Here is a 25,254-nt window from a genome sequence, read left to right as displayed (position 1 = left end):
AGGTTACCTTCAGATGAAAGTTTAATCTCAAATGTAATAGTACATACAGATTTGAAGTTTATTTTTACAGTATATATAGGGGCAGTTGAGAATAAAGACTTGTGCCTGTTACTTACAACCATCTTCTCTGCAAGAAAGTCAACACACCGTGACAGTGAAGAGCCACACAACTTGACCAGTCAAAAAACAGGTGTAGATAATACTGAAGCCTAAAGCTGGACTTCGAAATGCAGAAGTACCTTAAAATCTTTACATTTATTTATTTCCCACACGTACACAGACAAACAAATAAAAGAAATAAAAAAAAACTCAAGTAGTGGAGAGGATCAGGCTCAATAAAAGATACCATGAGGCTTATGAATATTAAGCCTCCTCAATCTTAAAAATATACAAAAGTTATTACATAATATACTGAGTTTTTTTTTTATAACTAAACAAATAATGTACACTGAGTTTAAAATAAAGATGGCAAAAATTTGAAGGTAATGATAGTTTAATTGTACTCTGTTAATGTACTGTACATTAATATGTAAGTAAAAACAATCTAACTTTTTTAAAATATTATTTTTCCCTTCATCTGACAAAACATACAAATACTCCATTGAAGAAGTATGAGACAAGGAAACTGTGGGTTCCCTTGTAGACAAGTGTGCAATCATGCCTAAAGTACCAGTTGTTGAAAAAAACAAATTGATGAGCGGAGGTGTGACTTTCTGTGATATATGTTATGAGGAAGAACACCAAGTCTTCCCTTGAAGGGTTCAATTGGGATGCTATTATATTGAGGAGATACAAGAGAAGGCCCCTGCTCGATTTCATTCCACTGCAAGTGTACCCGTTGTACATAAACATGCAAGCGAAGTACCCCAAGTTTGTGTGGCATATGACCTGCAGATAATGCTTGCACAGCCTTGTGCAGAAAGTGACCACTTTCATCATAATTATATCCTTATCAAACACTCCACTTGTAATTGGCAAATTTACTGACATAATTATTTTGGCAGCGGATGGATTTTACTGATTAATTTGGTGAGAACAACCCCGTCTATCATTTCTTCATGTAATATTCATTCATGTAATTATTATTGCTAGTAAATATTAGCAAGAAATTTGTGGTAGCCAGCAGATTTAAGCATAAAAATTATACTTCTCAGTGAATCCTACCGTTTATTGTTATTTTGCACTGATAATCAAACAAAAGAAAAACTTTCAGACACTACAATAAACTTGCAAAAAAACTGCATTCAATATTTATGAAAGAGTGACAAGTCTATAAAATATATATGTTGAACATTCCAAGGATTCCAATGGGTCCTTTACTCCCTTCCCTTTCCCTGTTAAGGGGTAACTAATAAAATTATGTGTAACCATTATCTCATCAAGTATGTAGAATTTTTTTAATATAATTTGTTAACAAAACTGTTAATAATTATTATAGAGTGATTATAGATGAAACATGAAGTTTTACAGTCAATACTTGTTAGACCCCCCCCCCCCCCCAAAAAAAAAAAAAAAGAATTACTATTCAAATCTAACTTATGGGTTAAAGAAACATCACTAGCCTTATTGTTTATTCTGCTAACCAGCTAAAGAGAAATTTGAAACATCTTTTTAGATATAGTTTTGTAACTGATGGTATGACAAATTTAAATGATTTTGAATTATTATTTTGAATGTGTATTTCTATTGTTCTAGACCTTTGATCAATGCAGCTGATAAGGCTTGGTCCAGTCCCACAAACATTATGCAATATGCTGGATGACTTACATTGTGGCCTAATAGACAATCAGAGCCCAGGAAGGGCTTGAAATAAGAGTCACGTTTGACAATTTCCAGTTTTAGTTCTTAGCTAACATTATTGTCAAGGGACCACAAATTCCCACAAGCGCTGGATAATTTACACAGTTCAGCAAAGGTCTCACAACACTGTGCCAATCATTCAGGATATTGGGGAGTTTGACAATAGTAATCATCTGTCGTCAAAGCAAGAGCTGCAAGATCAGAGAAGAGATTATAGTATACAATTCAGCAGAGTGTTGGTTGAGTATAATACTTCCCTTGCCTGAAGTCAATTAAACGTGTGATACCAAATCACATCACCATCCAGTACTCAAAAAAAATGGCAAATCCTTTAGAAATTATCAATTTACCAGTAACGTGCCCTAATCGATCAGAATACATTAGGTAATGTGTGTCAGTATCTGAGCTATCTGACTCAGCTCTTAGTTAAAGTGTGCACTCCACAACCACATGAAGTCAGGCCCCACCAAAATTATTTCAATTTATAATATAAACACGATTTCCCCAATCTTTCGACCCCTTCCCTGTGCTTCCTACACTGCACCCAAAATTACAAGAGAACTCACATAAGATAGTTTTAAATTATTTTACCTTGATTACACGTATACAAGAACAGACTAAGGAGATTATACGCACGGTATAGAAATTTACTGACTAAATGAAATATTATAGGCAGGTTATCAACAGTCTCTCAACAATCACATTATAACCAATTTACTGATGAGAGGTGGCATGATTACCACTCTCCATACAGTTCTCATATAATTACTCTGTGGTAAGGCAGAATAGTTAACAAATTAAACCTCAACACAACCCCCTTTATTATTTTCAAAGCCTGTTGGCACAATTATCCAATCTCTGTTATACTACTTCATTTTATTTCTAGATACATTATTAGTATACCTGGGAGCAACTCTACAGCACTAAAAGCATGCCAGATGTGAGCACTCTCTATCAGTTTTGTCAAAAGCTAGGCAAAAGGAATGTTTATTCAGAAAGAAAAACTTCAAAGCTGCTCTTGAATTCATGGCATGTATTAAATATGCTGATGTTGAAATTGTACTAGCTTGCACTCGAACACATATGACTTTCTTAAATTCACTTTGAGAAAAGCGTGCACACAATTCAGTCTAATAAAATTAACAATTTTTGGGACAAAAAACCCCTTAATTTACAACAGTAAATATTACTAATATTAAGAGGTGATTTAAATTATTCTCAAATGGTAACATGCATGTGTTCATTGAATCCCATTTCGACGTAAACTGTTAAGGGAAGGGGAGAAGGTAATTTGAAAATAAATTCAATACACAGTCAGCCGCTCAGTTCTGTGAGAGGAGAAGAGATGGTTCCTTTTTATTTGTAAGTATAAACAGTAATAAAGAAATATGTTACTTGTCTGTTGTAGCAACGTCGAATCAAGTCCACCTTTCCCTCGCTCTTACATGAAAAAAAATCCAGTTGCTTTGATCCGCTCTTACGGGAAAAAAATCCAGTTCCTTTTGATCGCGTGTAAGAATCAATTTTGGCTTTCTCGAACACTTTCAAGGCCCTATAAAACCTTCAGGCCCAATAACAATCACACGGCTGCCATTTTGGGGCATTTGACTTCCGTTTTAATCGTAAGCATGCGCACAAAGACCGGAATCCCACGTTTTCTGGGATAAGAAATTCCATTATCCCAGAGTCTCTCCTGGCGCCGCCCCGCTGACCAAAAAGCCTGAGGACTCTGGGTACGAGATTGGCACGTGATTAATATATGCCTCAGACCAAATTTGATAAGGAAGAAAATTTGATAAGGAAGAATTTATGAGATTCAAATACGTGTTACGTTTCAAAAGCATTAGTTCAGAGAGTACGATCTAATGGGACAGTTTGCTTCTTACCAAGTTACACGCTTTTCACTCCGGAAAGGCTTACATTTTTAGCGTCTTCGTGTGAAAAGGTGTAATGAAGTGTAATTGCAGGGGATAACTTGTGATTCGAAATGGCATGGAAACCAGGTTGTGAATTTCGTGGGGGAGTTCAAAATAAATGTATTCGTTTCAAGGAATGAATACTCATGATTTGTACTTTGGTGTTTCTTAAGAGAAAACTGCTAAAATAAAATTATATCAAAATACTCATGCTATACCTGCCCAAACGTGCAGTGCTTTTAAATGGACACTCACGTCCCCTCGGCAGTCACTCAGTAGGACACACTGCACATTTTTATCGTTTTGGGTACTGGATTCGCAGGTACCTCCAACATGCGACGAGTACCAGGTGGCCATCACCAGGAATTTTCCAAGGACCAATTAAAAGTGCGGCTACTAAGCCATTCGCTTTACGCGTGTCACGAAAAGAATATAATTATTAAAACTGGAAACTATACGTTTTGATTGCCACATTATATTTCTATGGTTCTCTTTTGCGACCCGAACAACTTAAAATATTAAACAACGCAGACGTCCTTAGGGGTTCGTCACACGTTTCCTCCCCCACGAAATAAAATGAAAAGTAGCCACACCTATGAAATTTAATTTGATGTAGTCATTATATAAATCTACTTAACCATCGGCTTCGCGTTTCCGCAGGGCAATTTGATCACAGTGAGAGAGGGAAAGAAAACATGAAACGAATTGTCGACTAAAGTTCCAGAAGTCCATTTTTGCCTCTAGATCAACCACAAAATATTTGAACTCGCTGGAAAAGGTTCCCATCTAAATAAGAGACCGTGACTTTACAGAGGGTACTTCCTACTACGACAGAAACCAGAAAAAAATTATAACCTACACAAATTTCTCAACGTTCCCCAAAGTCACTAGTCATGTTCCATTATTCCAAGATAGGTGTTTAATTTATAGCCCCGAATAGGCGAAGAATGGCTAACACTTTCGCAGCATCTTACAAGCTAAAGTCCGTGACATTTTTATTTCCTCCCCACCTCAAACCCACCCGGATGTGCGCGCGTTTCTTTAATGTAATCTCATTGTTTAATGATGGCGAAAGGCCAACAGAACATAAAACATTCTTGACGAGAATCATTGACCAACATCATGTATGAAACCTAAACAGACGAGCAACAATCAACTGATGCTGTAAATTAGTGTTTTACTTGCCACCCCCCCCCCACCCCCCCCCCCCACGCCCCAACCTAAAAAATACAGCACAAGGGCTTATCATACTCCACATTATTCTGGGACGGCAGTTTCCTATTTAGTACCCGAAATGCATAAAATAGCTTTGACAGAAATTGAATGGCCTTTTTTTTAAATTTGGGAACATTTCCACTTTTGTTTCCTCCCCACCCCCACCCCAACCCGTCTGGATGTGCGCACGTTTCTGTAACGCAATCTCATTGTTTAATCACGGCGGAAGGTCAACGGAACATAAACGATTTCTTGACGAGAATCTCCAGTTCAAAGCAGGATTTAAATGGTTGCTGAAAGAAGTTTTGGTCATTAAGGATAACAAAGAAATATTTGACACCTTGCACACGGCAGCTTATGGGGCGGAAGGCAATTTTTTCGGCCGATAGTTGTCCTGACGGACTTTGAAGAATTCAACTCAGTTTAAAGGCTGCGGTGTATTACAGTGATTTCGCACAACAAATCATCGAAAATGCGGCTGTATCCAACTGAAACTATAAATTGATATATTTTGAAATATCCAGTTCTCGATATTTCACGAGGTAAGTGGAATTTATCATTATATTCTTAGTAAATCGTTATTTTCATGTTGTTATGCTAATTAGGAAGGCGGTGTTTGTTGACAAAAGTACAATTAAAACTTCTTCTTCTATAATTTTCTCTCTTTAACTGCCCAAAAATTTTATTGCATATCCTTACAGACGAGACATTGCTCTTTAACTGGGATGCTGTTTTAGGGTGCCAACTAATGTATCTTTAGCGATATTTTCCCTTAAACTCGGCCATTTTTTTGGCACTTGAAGAGTAGTTCACTAGGGAAGAAATTAAAAATTTTGTAAAAAAATCAGATTTCGATCAAATTCCCAAAAAAGCTTCTCAACACAACCACAAACATTTGCTTGTTTCGAATAATGAGATTTTGTTCGGATTTGTAACGCTTTCTTTGTAAGGCAAATTCTTAAAAGTGTGGCCTAAAATGGCCGCTGAAAGCCTTCTCAGAGCGGTAAAACCAAGATGGTCGCAGTACAGCTAAAATACGAATCGAACTGAGCTGAAAGTTATATTTATGTGAATCACTTATATAGACCATTCTTCTGAGAAAGTTTGAGGGATTTCATTTTTTCTCGTCCAAACGACGATAGTCGATATTTACAGAGGACGGCTCTTAACAAATGTTATTTTCAGTTTGTATATTTTTCATTGATTTATAGTGTCCTCAATTAGCGTTACGGTGCTAAATACTTTGACACTTGGGGCATTGTCAAGGAGATTTTGCTGTATGTTGGTAAAAACTGCTAAAACATTTGGCAATGACAAAGAACCACTTCTTTAACATGAAATTGCTCTTAGAGCACTGAAAAGAAATTATGAAAGGATTTATCCAAGGAATCGAAGAATAAACTATAAACTACAGTTTTTAGCGATTTCTCCAAAACTCATAGGAGGAACTTGAAAAAACTGGCCAACTTTTTCAGTTGCAATCTATTTCCATCCTATCCATCCGTAGGCAAAAATGATTATTTTCAATTCCTGTACACTAGTAAGGTTATTTTTTAACAAAGTTGAACCATTATTTATCGTCTCCATCGATACATACATGTTTTTTTGCTATTCAAAATGACACTAAAAATAGTGACACTGTCCCTTAAAATGAAGCCATTTACTTTTATTTTATTCGAATGAATGAGCTGCTCGCAGCATTTAGTGGAACGGTACGGTACTTGTTGTCAAATTTTTATTTAAGCGAAATTTTCAGAAGTTTTCCATATTTATGTTGCGGTGTTCTTGAGAGTCACAGCGACACGTCCACAGCATTTTGCTGATTGTCTTTTACTTACATGTGTTCTTCCTTGTCAATTTGTTTAGCAAGCGAGATTCTTTTTCGTATGGAAGACATGAAAGCTACGTCAACAGGGAAGGAGTCGAGGTCGTTTCCTGAAACAAAAAAGTAAATAAACAGGAAAAAAATGAAGATTTGTGAAAACGCGAACATTTGGTTGGAACAAAGAAAAAAACTCTGATTCCCGACGACAATACAAACCATGATGCTAGGCCCTCTAAATTGGGAGTCAACTGTCTATTATTAGGGGTGAGATATCTCTTATTTGGGGGCTACAGGTCTGGGGCGAAACGTCTTAGGTATGATTCGACCACAAATCCTCACACCATACCTGCGTTGAGCGTCTTCATGATTTTCTTGTAAGATCCCAGTTCTTCCGGCCCCACAAGAACAACACTTAAACCTTCCCTGCTGGCTCTGGCTGTACGACCACTACGGTGAATATACAGCTGTAGAAACAACAAAGTAAGAAATTGAATATATTTATCGAAGCTACAGATCTGTATGAAAACCAGATTATTTATTGCCTTATGTCTGCCAGCCGTTTTTCTCAGAATCTGTGAAGTACCTTTTCTCGAAGCACAAAATTAATTTTGAAAAGACACAAAATTTCGGCTAACTGCAGACAAGCAAATGACCTTCCATAACGTAGACCCTCGTTAGTCAGTGGGAAAAACGTCCAAAAAACACCCGAAAAATTATCGGTGACTTAATGGACAGTTAACGGGAGTTTCAATCCTTGCCTAATCTTAAGGTTATCACGCAACCCCTTCCCACTCCTACTGGTAGGTTTGAACATACGTCAGGATCCTTGGGAACTTGATAGTGAATCACGTGCTCAACTGCTGGTATATCCAGACCCCGCGCGGCCACATCTGTAGCGAGAAGCAAACCCGTAGAATTTAACTTGAACCTGAAAAGCGGGAAAATGACAAATCTAGGTTAACATGAATATCGCTTTCCTGAGTATACCTGTGTCACTCAACGAACAATACATCATACTCATTCATTTAACAGGCTTAAAATAATTATACACTCAGTCAACTCCCTTTATTGTGGACACCCTCGAGCGAGAGTCCGTGTTCACTGAAATAAATTCCCGCTATTAAATAGCAGGAATTTATTTCAGTCAAACGTCTGTAATTTAATTTTGTTGCAGATTTAGTTGCTGTCTGTATTATCGGGGTGTCTGTAATAGCGAGGTGTCCGCAAGACGAGAATTGACTGTACCATCGCATTCATTCCATTGCGCATATGCCATACATTGACATTCAAACCCTAGCAGTATATGCAGGATGTTTGTTCCATGAACCTAGGTTAATGGCCTTAGCTCTAGTCTGAAATGTCAGCCGTCTCCTCCCCCTAACCCGCAGGGGCGCCCCCTGTGGGTTAGGGGGAGGAGAGGGCTGACATTTCAGACTACCTTAGCTCCCACAAGTCTCCTGTAGCTCAGTGGTAGAGCATCTGAACTAGTAGTCAGAAGGTCTTAGGTTCCACTCCTGATAGGAGCATCTGGATTTCCTTTTTCAAAAGTATGCCTGTGTCACTCAGTGAATAATCAGGGCGTGAACAATCGATGAAATCGATGATCGATGACAATCGATAACAATCGATGACAACTGATATCAATTAATCGATTGATATTGATAATCGATGGCCAATCGATCGCGTAAGTTTTTGTGATTATCGATTCTCATCGATTATCAATAACAATCGGTAATCGATAAGAATCGATCAATTGAATAACATCGATTTTCATCGATTACCAATATTAATCGATCACTTTTGCTGCCATTGCCTTTTATTTGACTTAAATTCTCGTTAAGTACATTCAGTTTAAACTACACGGTCTGTACTGTATGTTACATTTTATTAGTCAAAACAACGATAACCATACGTTTTATTACAAAAACAACGATATTCATAACTAGAACGTGTAACGGTAACAGCTTAACATCAGAGGAGAAAGAGAGTTCAGTACAAATTGACGCCGTCGGATGTGGTAGAACTTGAACAAAAGCTTACGTTTGCTCGAGCAAACATGAAGCAAGTCAACAGGTTTAGGGTGTATTTCCCGTGTATTTTAATTGTGTTGTCTTAAAATTAATTTGTGTCACGGTGAACAAATCAGATCTCATCTCAAACAATGCAACTAAACATTACGAAATAATATTCGCTCTGCGTACTCTCACAAAATATCGGAATTTATTTTGAACGACAATCAATGGCAATCGATGAAGCTCGCTACTACTTTTGTGTGATTATCGATTGGTCATCGATTGGCCGATGCCAATCGATGCCAATTAACTAACCGTAATCGATTACCATCGATTGATCGATTGATTTTCCGATCATCGATTTCATCGATTGGTAACGCCCTGAATAATCCATCACTTTCATCAACCAAATTATTATCAAAAAGCGTCTTTTCGACTGATTTCGACAAAATTTACCGTTAAAGGATCCTAGTCAGCCTCCACCATTTTCGATGCCATCGAAATTATTGGTATTGCATGGTGAAGCGAAAGCTTATTGCTTAACTGTAAGTTGTGTTCTAAAGGTATGATTAATTATCTTTAGTAGTTTCTAAGTGATTTCGTTCATTTCGACATGCTCCGAATAAAATATAATAGCCAAACTCTCGCATATAAACAAAAACAAAGGTGTGGCTGACTAGGGCCCTTTAAGTGTAACGCATGATTTTGACTGACCTGTCCAGGTTGTTTAACCTCTGTCTTTGTTGCATACTGGCGTGTAAAACCCACGGATCAAAGTTTAGCAGTCTAAACAATGAACCCAGTCTCCTAACACAGTCGACCGTGTTGGAAAACACCAGCGTGCGGCCTGGGTAACGGGACAGGAAATAGTAAAGATACAGATCCTATAAAGCAAAGGAAGGAAGGAAGAGAAACTAAGATGAAACAAGAACTAGAGCTTGTAGTAAGTGTGTGATTGTTGAAAACAGCACACTTAATAGACCCTTATCACTCGGCGGTCATTTTGAGTCTCGAAGGAATAAAAAGCTTTGTTTTCGCATGGGAAGCCTCGGCCAGATGCAAATTCAGTGCGAGGCTTGCCATGCAAAACCAAAGCTTTTTATTCTCCTGAGACTCAACATGGCCGCCGTGTGAGAAAAGATGGTGGTGGGATTTTAACTCTTCCATTCTACATGTAGATGAAAATATTTAGTAGAAGGGTTGATTCAAACTTTGCAAAAGTTTGTGAAAATTGATGAGAGAAAAGAGTAAGCAAGAACTGGTGGTTAAACACAAACGACACAATTCTTTCTTACGGATTGATAGCGTCTATTTCTTTCTTTCTTTTTTGGGGGGGGAGGGGTGGAGGAGGATACTTAACTTTGAGCACTCTTCAACATTCAATACATACGAGAACAATGAGAAAATGTCTGTTGACAATAAAAACCATTGACTCTTGTTTGAACGCAGTTTGAAGAAGACTGGCTTTGCTAATTAAAATATTGAGATTCCCACTGAACGCTTTCCAATTTGAATGACTCTGACAACCTGCCAATGGAATTTTCTTTCTTGGAACTGAAAATTTCATGCATGAACAGTACATGTAACAAACAAATTAATACAGTCACATGCTGATAAAGAAGACTATGAGTAGTCCATTATTTCCTTACGGATAGCAAAGCAAGTGAACCACATAAACACACACAAAAATTGCCTCCCCATTTCTCTCTTCCTCCATATGGGGTGTCTTCTCATGGAAGGCAATTTTCACCCATGCTGGCTTATTTTGCTTGCTTCACTATCCCAAGAAAAATAAGGGAGTTAACAATTATTCCACAAATGCGCGACCCCAACGATTATAGCCAACGAGGCGCGTAGCGCCATGTTGGCTATAATCATCTCATACCCAACATGCACGAGTGAAATAATTGGTTTATTAAAAACAATCAAGAAATATTGCAAGATCTTGCTGATTTCACTTTGAAAGAACAACCAGAAGAGAATTTAATTGCGACCATTTCTCGATCAGGGGTGTTATAATGGCTGACATACCATGGCCGCTATTAGCTAATCAAAATTCTGGAATTGCATTATACAATGACAATGTTTTTGATAATGATAAAGATGCAGCAACAAACCTTTTCATTAAGGGAGCAAGTAATCTTTGTCTCTGTCAGCGTTTGCACTGTTCCTCTCTTGTTTGTAACATCAATCACTTTACAACTGTTTTTATGCAGTCCAACTTTGTCCATTAACGACACTAAACACAGAGACAAAAGAGATTAGATTCTGCTTAAGTTAGCATAACAGACTTGTAAGGCTGAAAATTATTAAGCATCCAAAGACTCTTTTAAATATTACTACTTGAGAGGAGCAGGGATCATGGCGCAGTGGTGAGAGCACTCGCCTCCCACCAATGTGGCCCGGGTTTGATTCCCGGACTCTGAGTGTGATATGTGGGTTGAGTTCTCTGGGTTGAGTTTGTTGTTGGTTCTCGTCCTTGCTTTGAGAGGTTTTTGTCTGGGTACAGCGGTTTTCCCATCTCCTCAAAAAGCGACATAATTTCCAAATTCAAATTCGATCTGGAGAGTGTCCCCATGCTGTAAAGCGCATTTGATCATCTTGTCATGGAACTGTACACTATACAATTTTACATTATTTTTTTTTACTTTACAAAAAACAAGTACACTGTACATGTATGGCTAAAGGAAATGATCACCAAATATACAATTTGTTGATGTTAAAACAAATTCTCCCAACTAACACTAAAAGGAATATATGGAGACCAGTAAGGAGATTGTACATGTTGATACTGGGGCTTAAACAAGGAATTACCCAAGGCTTCTCCTCTTGTGACACTCTTTTCTTTTCCTTTTTTCTTGAACGATTTGGGAAGAGTCAAGGTTGCAGAGAAGATAAACTTCTGCAGAGTTTTCTTGGCAGCAGTATCTTTACGGGACAAAGATTGAAATGGTGTTAGGCATTTACAATCATCATGTACAATCATGAACACAAAATGGAACAAATACTAGAATTACTACTTATGGGCATGTTCTTTTGGGACTATCCCAGAATAGGAATACTCGGAATTCCGAATAGATGGTATTTGAATGTGTTCTTTTGAGAGCTATTCCAGTTTCCGCATGAATGGAGTATCATTCTGTTCATTCTGCTCCCGATAGTAGAATGAACAGAATGGAAGGAATACGGTTTACTCGGAATGTACAGAATATGCGTTATTTTGGGAAATTTTTGGCGCGAAATCCTAGTCATGCCGGTCACAACTGGCTTTTGGTTGAAATCTTGGATACGAGCATGTTTTCGGCGACACCGTGCACTGTGCAAAGCACTTTAAAGTACAAAAAGTTCTCCTACATCTTCTGCAAAGTTTCGAAAAATGAAAGATATGGCCTAAAAGCTGGTTAGTTATATATGGCAAACACATTTGGCCATGTTCACTGACACTCAATTGAGTGCAGTCAGACAAAGATTAGTAGTTCTCAGGTCACCTCCTCCATGGGTATTTCGTTTCCAGATATTTTTAGAAGTGTTATTTTTGAAATTGAAATTCCGTGTATTCTGTAAATCCTAAAGTGGAATAAGAATTGCTAGAATAGCCCAAAAAATGCACCCTAAGATTAATCAGACGTGTTTTGGTTGATACGACAGCAATGGAATAACCCTTCATAGAGTAAGTTAAGTGTGATGTCACAAATATTTGAATTTTTGAAATTATGGGATTCATTCGTTCAGATGATCGGAAAGAGCATGATGACAAAAATAAATGCCTACTTACCAAAAATCGGAATCTTACTGCAATTTGGGGGTGAGACATTAGCACTGAACATTTTGTTCTGATGACACCAAAAAAATCCTTCTTATTTTGTTTAGAACTTGTATGGAGTCATCAAAGTACCACAGAGCTAATACATGTATCTCACCCCCCAAATTGCATGATGATGCTGATATTTGGAGAATAGACATTTTTCATCATGACCATTCTGAATATCTTGAAGTGAATCCCACAATCTCATAAATTTAAATCTTGAGATGTCATCACTTCAGAACTCTATTGCACATGTACATGCAAAATGACGGCAAAAATAACTTTACTTGTGATTGGTTGGCCATCCTCTTGGTGTTCTCGGCTGCCACTAGTGTATGGAAAAATGAAATAAAGAGTTACACTGTACATTAAACTCAGAATAAAGTTAAAAGAAGTTGATCCAAGGGTGCGTTTTTTTGGGAAAATCCAAAAACGGATTTGTGATCTCACATCATCGGGATCAAAGAACTGATGAATCCTTGTCCAGAGTGGATCTGTCGGTTCCTTTGATACACCTTGATCCGAATGATCTGAGACCACAAATCAGTTTTTGGATTTTCCCAAAAAAACGCACCCCAAGGCTCTTGTGCATGTTAAGCAGCAGCTAGACAAGTAGAAACAAATGTTTAGTTTATCAATAGAGCTGACAACAAAAGGTAAATTGGCCACCGTAAAGAGATTCGAGTGCTGAGGTTTCAAGCATTAGCCTTCTGTCAGAGCGAATCAAGGAATCCTGGGTTGTATGTGTTAACATGTCTATAGTGACCAGCCGAGCTATGCTATTGGTGGGTGTTGCATAGTTACGTGGAAAACAAAAGTGTTCACTGATTCCTTGGGGATTAAGAGTGCCGATTTGGAAGATGAATTGGTGTTCTAAAGTTTTGCAAGGTAGCCTAACTTCTAAGTATCTGGCTCCTTGAAATTTGTTTAAGAAAACTGCCTTCATTTCATGACTCTATATCGAATTCAATAAATTAATACATCTAACAGGCATACCATTGCAAAACTGTGTAATTTGATTGACTATACTACTCACTACTTATTTTGCAATCATAGATAGTGAACAGACTTTAAAATATTGATGGAACAAAGTAAAATTTTTCATTTTGGTGGAATATGAATCAAAATTTATACTAAAACAGTGTGTGCTAGTGGGTAAGGGATGCACCCTCATCAACTATCTCAACCCAAAAGGAGTAGCGAGCCAAATGCAAGCAAGCTAGCAATGGCATGGTAAAGCAGATGTCCCTGGGATTTCCAGAGGGTGCCGCCGCAAACCACTTTGCAAGTGGACGGCTGACCAGCCCCTGGCTCAAGTTTAACATCGCCTAAATTATATTTAACCACAAGTAGTTATCTGGCACTCATAATGATTATAATCCTTTAATTTCTATCAGCTAGTGAATCCTTTTTGCGTCACTTGTTTGTTTTCTACTTATTTAACTTTTATTTTAGTCAATTTGTAAACACCAGATTTATTTGTATTTAGTTTAGTATAAACATACCTACCCGCCTCGACTAGCTTCAGCTATTTGCGGGTGTGTTCGACGTAGAAAGAATGCACTCTTAACTGTGTTTGGAGTCGACTCACATTGTATGGGACAATCAACAAATGAATGAATGGATCTTGGGACATGTATCTGGCATCCCCCACAGATTTTGCAGGGGTAGATAACATCATCACCAACTCAGGTAAGGAAAGAGAGCCTGGGGTCAAGATAATTGAAACACACTCCCTAATCTTTGATTATGTATTACCAGTTATTATTGTTAATTAGATTTCCTGCCCTACCTTGTCCTATGAATAAGATCTAGGATTGAAGAAAGTTCTTGAAAATGCCCTTGTTCCACCATTCTGTCCGCCTCGTCAATTACAAGGAATCTGAGGTGATCCAGCTGGCAGACATGTTCCTCTTCCTGCAATAATGTATGTGTTGTGGTTTAAATTGTTTTTGTTTTAAAAATGTATTGTATCTCATGCACAGTGCAACATGTACTAGGCATTTTTCAGGCAATTTACACACAGCACTTACCTCTGATATCAGATCCCACAGTCGTCCAGGAGTGGCCACTATGATCTCAGGACACTTGCGCAAAAGTCTTTGTTGCTTCTGTGGAGCCATCCCTCCAACCACAGCCACAATCTACACGGATATATACAGATAATATTATATAATATTTTTCGAAAACAAAAATAAATAAATAAAATAAGCCTTCCGATTCAAAAGAGGTTAAAGTGTTACAAGCTTTTGATTCCTTCACTGAATCTTTTTCAAGTAAGTGAAATGTTAATTCAAACCATGAGACTTGAGGTGGTGTGAGTCAAATGACAAAATGTCCAAAAAGCCTGCTGACTAGTTCGTAATCCCTCTCTTGATTGAAAGTGAGACCCTGGCACTGTATCTTGATGGCCTCTCTGAACCTCCTTCTCAGGATATCAGTTTCCTTTACGATAATTTTTGTTGAAGACATGCCCAGAGAGTGCTCCGAGTTCTGGTGATTGAAGTAGAAGAAGTACTGACAGCAGCTTGGAAAACAGGGTACAGTATTTCTGATCATGCCTTTACCTCTAATGAAGTGTGCTTTGCAGCTTGCTGGAGGTGAGTTCTAATATTTGCAGGGCTAATTCTCTTGTTGGTTTCATAATCAGAGCCAAGAGAGTTCTTTTTATCTTGTCACTGCCCAAGCTGTTGCTTATACATTTCTCTTTTTCTTCTCCAGATTCTTGGCTAGACTTTTGCTGCAGGATGTGCGTGAGAATTGGAATCCCAAATGCAAGAGTTTTACCTGATCCCTGAGAAAAAGAAGTAGAATACTCAACAGTTTAAGGGGAACCGACATGGAGGTTTTGCTGTATTTTAGTCAAAGCTGGACAAATATTTGACATATAACCTTTTCTCTTACATGAGATTGCTGTAGAAGAGCACCTGGAGGAAATGACAAGGAAAGGAAAATGAAGGAAGGAATGAATGAAGGAAATGACAGATATGATTTCTCCAAGGAAGAATAAACTGTCATCAACTTTTAGCAATTTCTCGAAAATTCACTAGCAGAACTTCAAAAAAATTTCCCAACTAATCCAATTTCATCCTAGCCATCCCCAGCCAAAGAAAACAAATACTAGTTTCTGTGCACTAGTATGGTTATTGTTAACAAAAATGAAGCAGAATTTTTGACATTTCCATTGATACAAATTTGTTTTCTTGGGGGGCCATTTTGAGTGAGCACAGCCCAGATTGATCTTACTTATTGTCTTAAGACACTGGTCCATGAACTGAAGACACCGCCTGTTAGTAGTTTTGTGCTCTGACAACTGAGCGTACTGGGTGACTGTTACTGTCACCAATGTGCCATTTTTATTTATCTCTATCCACAGCTCATTATACAAGAAAGTAATTAAATTTAGTTAAATGTAATTTAACTAAGTTAACCACCACAAGCTTAGTGGTCAAGGGGCCCACGAGCTAAACGGGCATCGAGCGGTCAATCCCATAAGTGCAGGCTGACATGGTAGCTTTGTACATAGCTAGGATCTTGGAGTTCTTTGTTGAGCGTTTGTGTAGCGGTCTGTGGAGAAGTCGTTTTAGGAAATTCAATGGCACATCCACAGGGTGGCTCTTCGTCAGCTATTTTCCAATACCTGGTCGAATTGGAATTTGGAAATGTTAGTTTTTGCGGAGGCAGAAAACTGCAGGCACCCCGCATAAAAAACTTAACATAAATAAATGGGAAATTCAGTGGCACATCCACAAGGTGGCTCTTCGTCAGCTATTTTCCAATTTCTGTACGAATTGGACTTTGGAAATGTTGGTTTTTGTGGAGGCAGAAAACCGCAGGCACCCCACATTAAAAACTTAACATAAATAAATGGGAAATTCAGTGGCACATCCACAGGGTGGCTCTTCATCAACTATTTTCTCGAATTGAAAATTTGGAAATTTTAGTTTTTGCGGAGGCAGCGGAAAATCGCAGGCACCCCGCATTAAAAACTTAACATAAATAAATGGGAAATTCAGTGGCACATCCACAGGGTGGTTCTTAATCAGCTATTGTTTCAATTCCTGGTCGAATTGGAATTTGGAAATTTTAGTTTTTACGAGGGCAAACCGGAGAAACGTCAGAAAAACCCTCGAAGCAGGGAAGAGAATCAACAACAAACTCAACCAACATATATGTCGTGATCGACACCGGCAATCGAACCCGGGCCACATTTAATAGTGGGAATGTTTGGTTTATCAATAGAGTTGATAAATAAACTAAGGTAAATTGGCTAACCTAAAGGGATTCGAGTGCTGACGTTTCGAGCGTTGGCTCTTCGTTAGAAGTCACTCAAGAAGAAGTCCTGATGTAAAAGGCAAGAGGGGATGAAGGCACCTTGATCCTCTTTTGAAAAGGCCTAGACGTTTTCGGACGATGTAGCAGCTCTCGTAAGGTCTTACGCGGTTAGCTTGCAACCCTTCCAGGAAGCAATAGAAAAGACAACAGAACAATACCCCAACCCTAGAAACAATAGCAGTTGCTACACAATTAAAACAGTTACAAGCTTACGAGAGCTGCTACTGACAATACTTCCATTTACACTTGGGTGGAGAATCGGCGATCTCTGAATTTTGTTTGGATAAAAGCCGCCTATGAATACCCTGGTTTTTGATAGAAATGCTGCATATATTTTTCACATTTCTTAAGGGTTTGTCTTTTGGGGGAGGGAAGCCCGTGAGAGTTTGGAATCGTTAATTTCGGTTGTTCGTATACGAGTCTTTATCAGGAGCCTGTCTTTATCTCCTAAGGATTGGCCTTTTGGGGGAGGGCGTGAGAGTGGGGAATCGCTTGTTTCAGTTGGTCGTATACAGCAACCTTGTTTCCAGGGTCTCTTCTCTTGCAGGGGACGGGAAGAGGAGAGACCCTGGGGAGGAGGTTGCGTATACGGGTCGATCTACTTTAAGAGAGAGATCCAATACATATGGGCAATGATAGTAAAATGCTGTTTAAGCCAAAATAACTTTGCGGTAAACATTTTTTTTCTTTCAGATTGAAATTTCGGAGCCTCATGAGCTGAACGAACAGTTCCTTCAAGACCAAGTTCACCCCCGAAAGGATATCATCAGGCAAAAATTTGCCAAGCCCCCAAAGCCTGCTTGGAGTCGCGGTCCCAGGAGGCTTCACAATTCCCCGGGAGGAGCGGCAAGTGCGGAATGATTTGCCAAGATTTTATAGTAACTAGTACAAGATTTCTTGTATTTTATTTTAAAGGAGAAACACCGTTTTCTAAAAAAAAAAAATTGAAATGAGATTATTTGTTTACTTCATAGGTCTCGCTCTTAGCGGTATTTGATTGACAGTCAGAAGTTACAGTACACTATAATAATAGCTCTTTTCACGTTTGATTTTTCTCATTTGCATTACAATGTTATCCAACATGAAAGCGAGGCAATTTCGGGCTAAAACTACAAAATAGCCCGAAATTTCCTCACATACATGCTAGATTTCATTGTAATGCAAATGAGCAAAGTTAACCGTCAAAAGGGCTATTAGTTCTTTCCTTGCTCTCGACCAGCTTAAATATCTGCCTACTTCGCGCATCGTTGGTTTCGCTTGGAGATTGTTTAGATTCATTACATGATCACTGTTGTTTTGTCTGCAACATTACAACTTTGAATTCACGATGAGTTTTTATTTTAATTTAAATTTTTTTTTCAACATTCTCAGTTGTTCGTTGTTTCCCCAGATGCCTGCCATGACCGAAATTTCCACAATCAGCTCGTAGCTCAGTTGGTTAGAGCGCTACTGGTCTAATTCAGAGGTTGTGGGTCCAAATCCCATCAAACCAAATTTCCTTTACAGGGCTAGCAAGCTGGGAAACTCTAGGACGGTACTCCTAACTTAAGCACTCAAACAAATCTTTTCTAAGTACAGGGACTCTTGAAGGGGTAACTGTTTTATCTAGACAGCCTTGATCTTGAGAAGTCCTTGAGTTCTGCCTCCAAGACATTATACGTGGAAACATAAAAGCCCACTCTTTGATCGTGAGGTCAACAAAACTTTCATCGCGCGATAATTTTTTTGGAGCCATGGAGGAAGGCCAACTTTGCGTAAAACGGGCAGAGTTTACAATGAATCCTACTATTTCATCTCTTGTCAACTTTTACATGTTGTCGTGCATTTTTGAGTAATCCAAAAAAATTACCGTCAGGTGTAGTTTTGTCGATACATGTTTGTAAGTGGAATGTATAAAATATCATATATTTGAAATGTATCAATTGTCTTATATATTAACTGTCTCAAAATCTCTCAATGCTTTCAATTTGTGTGATGTTTGTGGCAGTTAAAGACTAGAACACAGCTGTGTTCCTTGGGTTGGTTATGGATGGCTTATGACGTCCCCTACATCTGTAACATTTTCAAAAAAACCTTTAGACAAAATTACTTAGCTTTTGAATAAGACGAAAACACACGGTTCTTCAGTCTGAAAAGAAGGTCTTGCTCCGGGTAACGTTTCTTAAAATTTATCTCACAACATGATTGCGACAGAAGTTGTACCATAAAACGGCCAAGTGCAAAGGACCCTGCTACGAACATGGCATATACCGAAATAGCTGCGAGAGGAAGAATTCGATTCCGCACCGCACATAGTAATGTTTGGCAGTAGAAAAATTCGAGATTTTTGTGTTGCGGCCTGTAGGGTACGTTAAAATGCGCAATATTTGTCGTGCAATTTCTGTCGCAGTTTTGCATCAAGACAATTTGGATGAAACGTTACCTAATGTGTTCTCTCAGCGTCTCAAATGATCTCTTGAAACAATTTCGAACTAACTTCGAGCCCTGTCTCATAACCAAGTATCCTGGTGTTTTTCATTGATTATCATTTATGTACTAATCTGATATTTTTTAGTTTTATCGAAATAGAAGTTGGTCCGTTGGAAGAATTTTTGCAGTAATAATTGTGTGTTTTGAATAACTGCATGTGGTAGATCTCAATGGTAGATCTCAGTGGTAGAAATCCCGGTTTGGGTTGGTAAAGGATTAACTGAATTCCAACAAAAATTGAAAGAGCTGTCCGACAAACCGGTCCCCGAACTGTTCCTTAAAGGGCCCCAGTCAGCCACACCTTTTTTCTTGTCTATATGCGAGAGTTTGGCTATTATATTTTATTCGGAGCATGTCAACATGAACGAAATCACTGTGAAACTACGATAGATAATGAAACATACTTTCAGGAACACAATTTGCAGTAAAGCAAGAAGATTTCACTTCACCATGCAATATCAATTTTTTCGATGGCATCGGAAATGGCGGAGGCTGACTAGGGTCCTTTAAAGGTCAGATTTGTAAATATAGTTATAAATGACAACCAGTGAGGTAGTCAGCGATAACATCCGACATCTACCCAACAATTGTTTTAGAGACAGGCCTATACGCTCCATCCGTCTCCGCACAATGAATAAAATCTCTGTGAGTATTCCAGAAACATTGTTTTCGAATGGTTAATTACGTGAACTCGATTACAATTAACAATTACCTTGTAACTTACAGAGCTGTTAAAACTGAAGACAAATACTACAACATGCGTGGGATCGCTGATGCCGTCTGGAACACAATAGACGACCATCGAGAGTTGACTTAAAATAATTCTTCACTCCAGCAACTGGGAAAAGCCTGGTATGAGTAATGGTTTGTGGGTTCGTTTGGGTGGACGGATGGACATAGCTCCGACGAATGAGTGCATAATTCGGCATTTTCTCAGGGTAGCGAAGTTCTTGTTAAATTGTCCTTCCCAGACAGAACTCAGGATCGCCAGTAAAAGCAACAAACGGTTTAATTATTTCCACAACGTTGATTCCACCAATTACTTCACGAAGCTTCTTAAGATTTACACCTTTCTGTATGGACGAGCTCTTTCTTTTTTTATATACGTACGCTTCGAGGTTCTAGAAATTCCTCTAAAGAGCTAAATTTAGTAGTATTGTACGGTTTCTAAACCATGGTAATTACCTAAGAAATAAAACATTCCAGAATCAGTGTTCTTATGGGTGCGGACGGCTGAATGACTTTCGGTTCTAGACGGCTGTTCTATCAAGGAAGTTCTGGAAGTTAAACTTCCCCTGACACTAACATGTAAATTATGGTTTTGTCTTGAAGAATGCCCAAAAATTAGCCAGAAAAGCAGGTGGTCGAATTTGTGAAAATATAATACTCATAAATGACAACCGACGAGGCTGCTAACAATATTCCCATCTACACAATTGTATTAAAGTGGGAGAACAATTTCCACAAAAGTCACAAGAATGGAAAATTTTACAGCAGATGAATATACTTTGCAGATTTACCAAAACGGCACATTATCAGTGGACGTGGCCACGGTTTTTGTCGCTTTAAATATATTTCTGTCCGTCGTTGCATCTCTTGGCAATGGTCTGATCCTAGTCGCTCTTCACAAAGTCACTTCTCTTTACCGGCCAACAAAATTGTTGTTTCAATGCCTGGCAGTCATTGATCTTTTCGTTGGACTTGTTTCCTTGCCACTGCGAGCCATATTTTACTTGCCTTACATAACAGCGGTAAATATGAAAACGTTTCAATATGTTCCCGACATAACTGGTGGTTTCGGTTTCACTTTTGGCATGTCATCAGCTTTAATATCGACGGCCATAAGTATGGACAGGCTTCTCGCTCTTTTATTGGGGCTTCGATACAGACATGTTGTAACACTAAGGCGGATTGGGGCAGCTATAGTTTGTTGTTTATCGCTTAATGTTGTCATTGGATTCTTGTACGTTTTCTTCAGCGACAAGTTATACAGCTTGGCTCTTGCCGTTGGCGTTTGCACACTTTCGGCTATCATATCCGTTTTCTGTTACATCAAGATCTACATTAAATTACGGCAACATCAAGCTCAAGTGCACAGCCTCGTGGACCAAGGACAACCAAACGGAGGCGGAGAACGTCCACTGAACATAACACGATACAAGAAGACGGTTGCTAGCATAGCGTGGATACAGTTGTCATTAGCTGTCTGCTATCTTCCTTTTGGCATTGTGTTTTTCAAACAATTCGTGTTTGGATTGTCAAACAAAACCTCTCAAATCACTTGGTTTTTTGCCATAACTCTGATGCATTCAAGCTCGTCCCTTAACCCGCTTCTTTACAGTTGGAAAATCCCAGACGTACAACAAGCTGTGAAGGACACAATCAAACAGTTTTGTAGCACATAAACTTGAGCTTCGGTAAATCTCGATGCCGATATCACATATATGGCGGCAAGGAAAGCGTGTTTCAATTACCGTCATCCGACCGACCCACATTTGTGGGAATTTTTTAGAAAAATTAATTAAATTAAAAGTGATACTATTGTAACGTTTCCTAGCCAGCAGCTGAAAACTGAACAGAGAGTGAGGTCGCCCTATTCGCTTCAGTTAGTGTACAGATGAAAGAGAGATTTAATGCTGAGTTTTCTCCTCACTGCTTTTGTGCTTTTAGCGTTTTTATTACTATTGACATCTGCCGTGAAGTGGAAATTTCCACCTACATTTGAATGCCAAACGCAAAATGTCGGTGGAACTTTCCACGGGCAATTTGGCAACATCATTAAAAAAAAGTGGCATTTTGACATATCTCTAAAAAGTTTACATTTTTTATCTCGTATTTCAAATAAGGACTTTAAAAATTTTCAGTGAGCATGTCTTTTATCGGTATCGAGATTTTGCAAAACCGAGGAAGATGATTGTAGTACCAAACGAAATTTGGCTTATTTTGTAATCTTGCGTCAGTTTATGTTAAAATTTTAACAATTAGGTCTAATTTTCAGTGAATAATCATAGTTTAGTAAAACAAAACAACCAATTAAATGCTTCCAAATTTTTTCTAGAGTTTTGCTGTATTAGAATGACCCCGCTGGGTACCCTGCTGTGTTTTAGAACGTGTTTTGTTATATATCTGCACCTGTCTTAGACGGAAAAGCCACGATTGATTCTCATAAAAATGAAGTAGATACAATATTTACCTTCTGAAAATAGCACTACCATCGTTTAAAAACAGAAGTAAACTGGTAGTTAGAACGGAGAGGCTAAATCGCGTGGGTGAGGAGGGGTCGTGCAAGGAACGCACATTCAAGTGCGAACTTAAAAGGGCGTTAAGTTAAACTGCGCGCTTTAACAGGTCTTAATGGAAGAAATTTAATAAAAAACTTAGTTCTGCTAGAATTTATCAAGAAACTAGTTATCTCCGTTAGAACGCCGCCATACAGGGAGAGGCAGCGTGGTCGAGTGGTTAGAGCGCCGGACTTGAAATCTGGAGGTCCCGGCTTCAACTAGCTGGAGTTGTTGCTTGGCAGTCCCGAGTTCATCTCCTCGGCCGCGCTTGTAAAAAGTCAGCTGGTCTGCCTCCTGCCAGTTAGGATTTCTAACCATGTTATTCTCAATTTAAATTATTGGTTTGTGAAGTTTAATGCGCTGGCAAAGCTTCTTTGAATTCTTTTTCTCTTATTACAAAACGGGGGCAAACCATTCACTTAAGTTTAGACAGCCAAGAGCTAAAGTTAACTGTTAATGTTCACTCATTGTTCGTCAAAATACAGTGGAACGTCCGCGCTCCCTAGGGTGAAATAGCGGAAGCGAACGTTTTTATCATTTTTAGAAGTAAACTGAGAAAATTTTTAGATTATGACATTTTTATCATAGTTGGATTGTGTATACATGTTAAAATTAGGAAACGTCCTCGACAGGGAAAACCGCCGACGTTTCATTTTATGTTTTCTTTACATAATAAAATCTTGTTGTTGTTGTTAAGGGGTCTTGTGGGGTGGAGAAAATTAAATACTTAACGAGAAATGTGAAAAGTTATAATGGTCTTTAAATCTTTACATGTTCTTACACCTAAATACGGTTTAAGCGAGTTGTTTGTCCGGTTGTGACATAACTGAATATTCTGAGCTCTGAAAGACTCAATTAACAAAACTGCAGTCCCATTGCCTCGCACCCACTTTCTGAAAAACAGCTTTTAAGCTATAGTGGTGCAGTTCTTTGGAACAGCTCACCTTCAGATTTTTGGCAAGCATCATCACTCAATAATTTCTGTCTCTCATGTTAGGGGAAAAGACCAGTAAACAAAATTACACACAAAAAAGGAAGAAAAAGAAAATACGCAAATAAGTCCAGTGACTATCAAACAGATAAAAAAAGAGGAAGAAAAAGATGCAAAACAAACTCAGTAATTGCTGCTCCATCAGTTGGGGTGCAATCGTTTGTTAGCCCTAGATCCCTATTCTGGAGGGGCGGGGGGTGCATGGGGGTGGGGTGATTCTGTTCTCCCCCTTTTTGCTAGACTTATAAACTATCGCTGGGCCCACACAATCGAGGCAGGGAAGTGCCCCCTCCACTTTGCCCCTCAGTAAGTGCTATGGGCTCGCATTGGAAATAGCTCCGATCTCTCCAAGATGGTACCATCATACCTTCTACCTTCTATCCTCCCAGAAGGGCATCCACCCTATGTTACGCTCTAAAATAGGTTGCCCTAAAGACACTGTTACTCTATGGGATAGTCTCTACCTTCGCTGCAATCCAAGTTTTGCCACAGCAATCAGCATTTCTAGTCTCCTTCTTCTGCATACTGCGTATTTGTATCATGCACGTCTCCCTTACAGCAACTAACAGCTAATTTTAAGGTCAGAGTCAAATTAAGAGACCAGTTTATTCACCAAAATGATTAGGTGCGCTTTAGCTTGGATTTTTTTTTGTATTGCACAAAAAGTTAAAAATAATTATGGGAAGTGAATGAAAGTGTCTCACTGATATACCACAAATACTACAGTTAATTTTGCTTCCTCGCTATGAATTCTCTGTGAGTAAGTGAAAATCGCAGCTGGCATTTTGAACCGTCCGTATGTTTATCAGAATATAACATCTCTTTTAGCTAGAAAGAGCCTCAAAGACGGATACTCCGTTCTAGATCACGAGTCGCAGAGAAGTGAGTGTACTCGTCGACTGTAACGATGTGTTTTTGGAAAGCATATTGTAAGATTTTTATTGGGTAGCTTGAAGATTGTTCTCGAAAGTACGTCAGTTGTCGAATCATAATTTTTTTTATTTAAGCCTAAAGAAGTCTTTTGTGAATAAATTGCTGAAAATGTTGCACTATAGAAACTAAACACAGCACGGAGATAGACAGAGATGAATTAATTGAATTAATTGATGATTGTTTTCTGAATAATTTGTTGCGCTGGCCTTGGTACCCAAAACTACAAAACAAAAAACCTTGAAACTAGAAAACAAAACACCCCAAACTTAGAAAGTAAACTTCAGTCGCCCTTTATTTCAGAGCTATAAGCGGTTAAAACGTTACTATAAAAGGGGGCATACAGTTTTACGCTGTTTTTATTTATTCGTGTATTTAAATTGACTAGATAAATAATTTGTATCCTTTTAACTGTTGTTGCATGTTTTCATTATTTTTGATTAATTATTTTAAAGTAGCTGACAATTAGAAAGCAAAATTTCATGTGTAATGACCTTTTGGTCACGGAAATTTTACTCTTGAAAATGCAATTTTTTCGATCGGATGATAATCATCGAACAAAAATAATAATGAGTTCCGCTGGTATGATAAATTTAGAAAATAAACTTCAGTCGCCCTTTATTTCAGAGCTAGAAGCGGCTAAATCATTACTTTGAAAGGGGACATACATTTTTA

At 38.4% G+C, this 25,254-nt stretch overlaps 1 pseudogene across 1 annotated transcript in view; it reads right to left on the bottom strand.

Annotated features, from left to right (window-relative positions):
- LOC146457285 (ATP-dependent RNA helicase DDX24-like) overlaps positions 1 to 24,173 on the bottom strand; it is a 31,275-nt pseudogene extending 7,102 nt beyond the window's left edge. The window contains exons 1-11 of the transcript XR_014858509.1: positions 24,114 to 24,173; positions 15,141 to 15,367; positions 14,607 to 14,717; positions 14,366 to 14,490; positions 12,861 to 12,901; positions 11,583 to 11,696; positions 10,886 to 11,007; positions 9,483 to 9,652; positions 7,573 to 7,684; positions 7,103 to 7,220; positions 6,770 to 6,866 (exon numbers count right to left, since the gene is read on the bottom strand). The product of XR_014858509.1 is annotated as an ATP-dependent RNA helicase DDX24-like (transcript). The remainder of the gene's footprint in view (positions 1 to 6,769; positions 6,867 to 7,102; positions 7,221 to 7,572; positions 7,685 to 9,482; positions 9,653 to 10,885; positions 11,008 to 11,582; positions 11,697 to 12,860; positions 12,902 to 14,365; positions 14,491 to 14,606; positions 14,718 to 15,140; positions 15,368 to 24,113) is intronic.
- Between the last annotated feature and the right edge of the window lie 1,081 nt (positions 24,174 to 25,254).

This window comes from Pavona decussata, unplaced genomic scaffold (assembly GCF_977016875.1).
Source record: "Pavona decussata unplaced genomic scaffold, jaPavDecu1.1 SCAFFOLD_244, whole genome shotgun sequence".
Taxonomy (NCBI): domain Eukaryota; kingdom Metazoa; phylum Cnidaria; class Anthozoa; order Scleractinia; family Agariciidae; genus Pavona; species Pavona decussata.
Note: the sequence above shows the minus strand (reverse complement) of the source record. Positions and strands in the feature narration are given on the sequence as shown.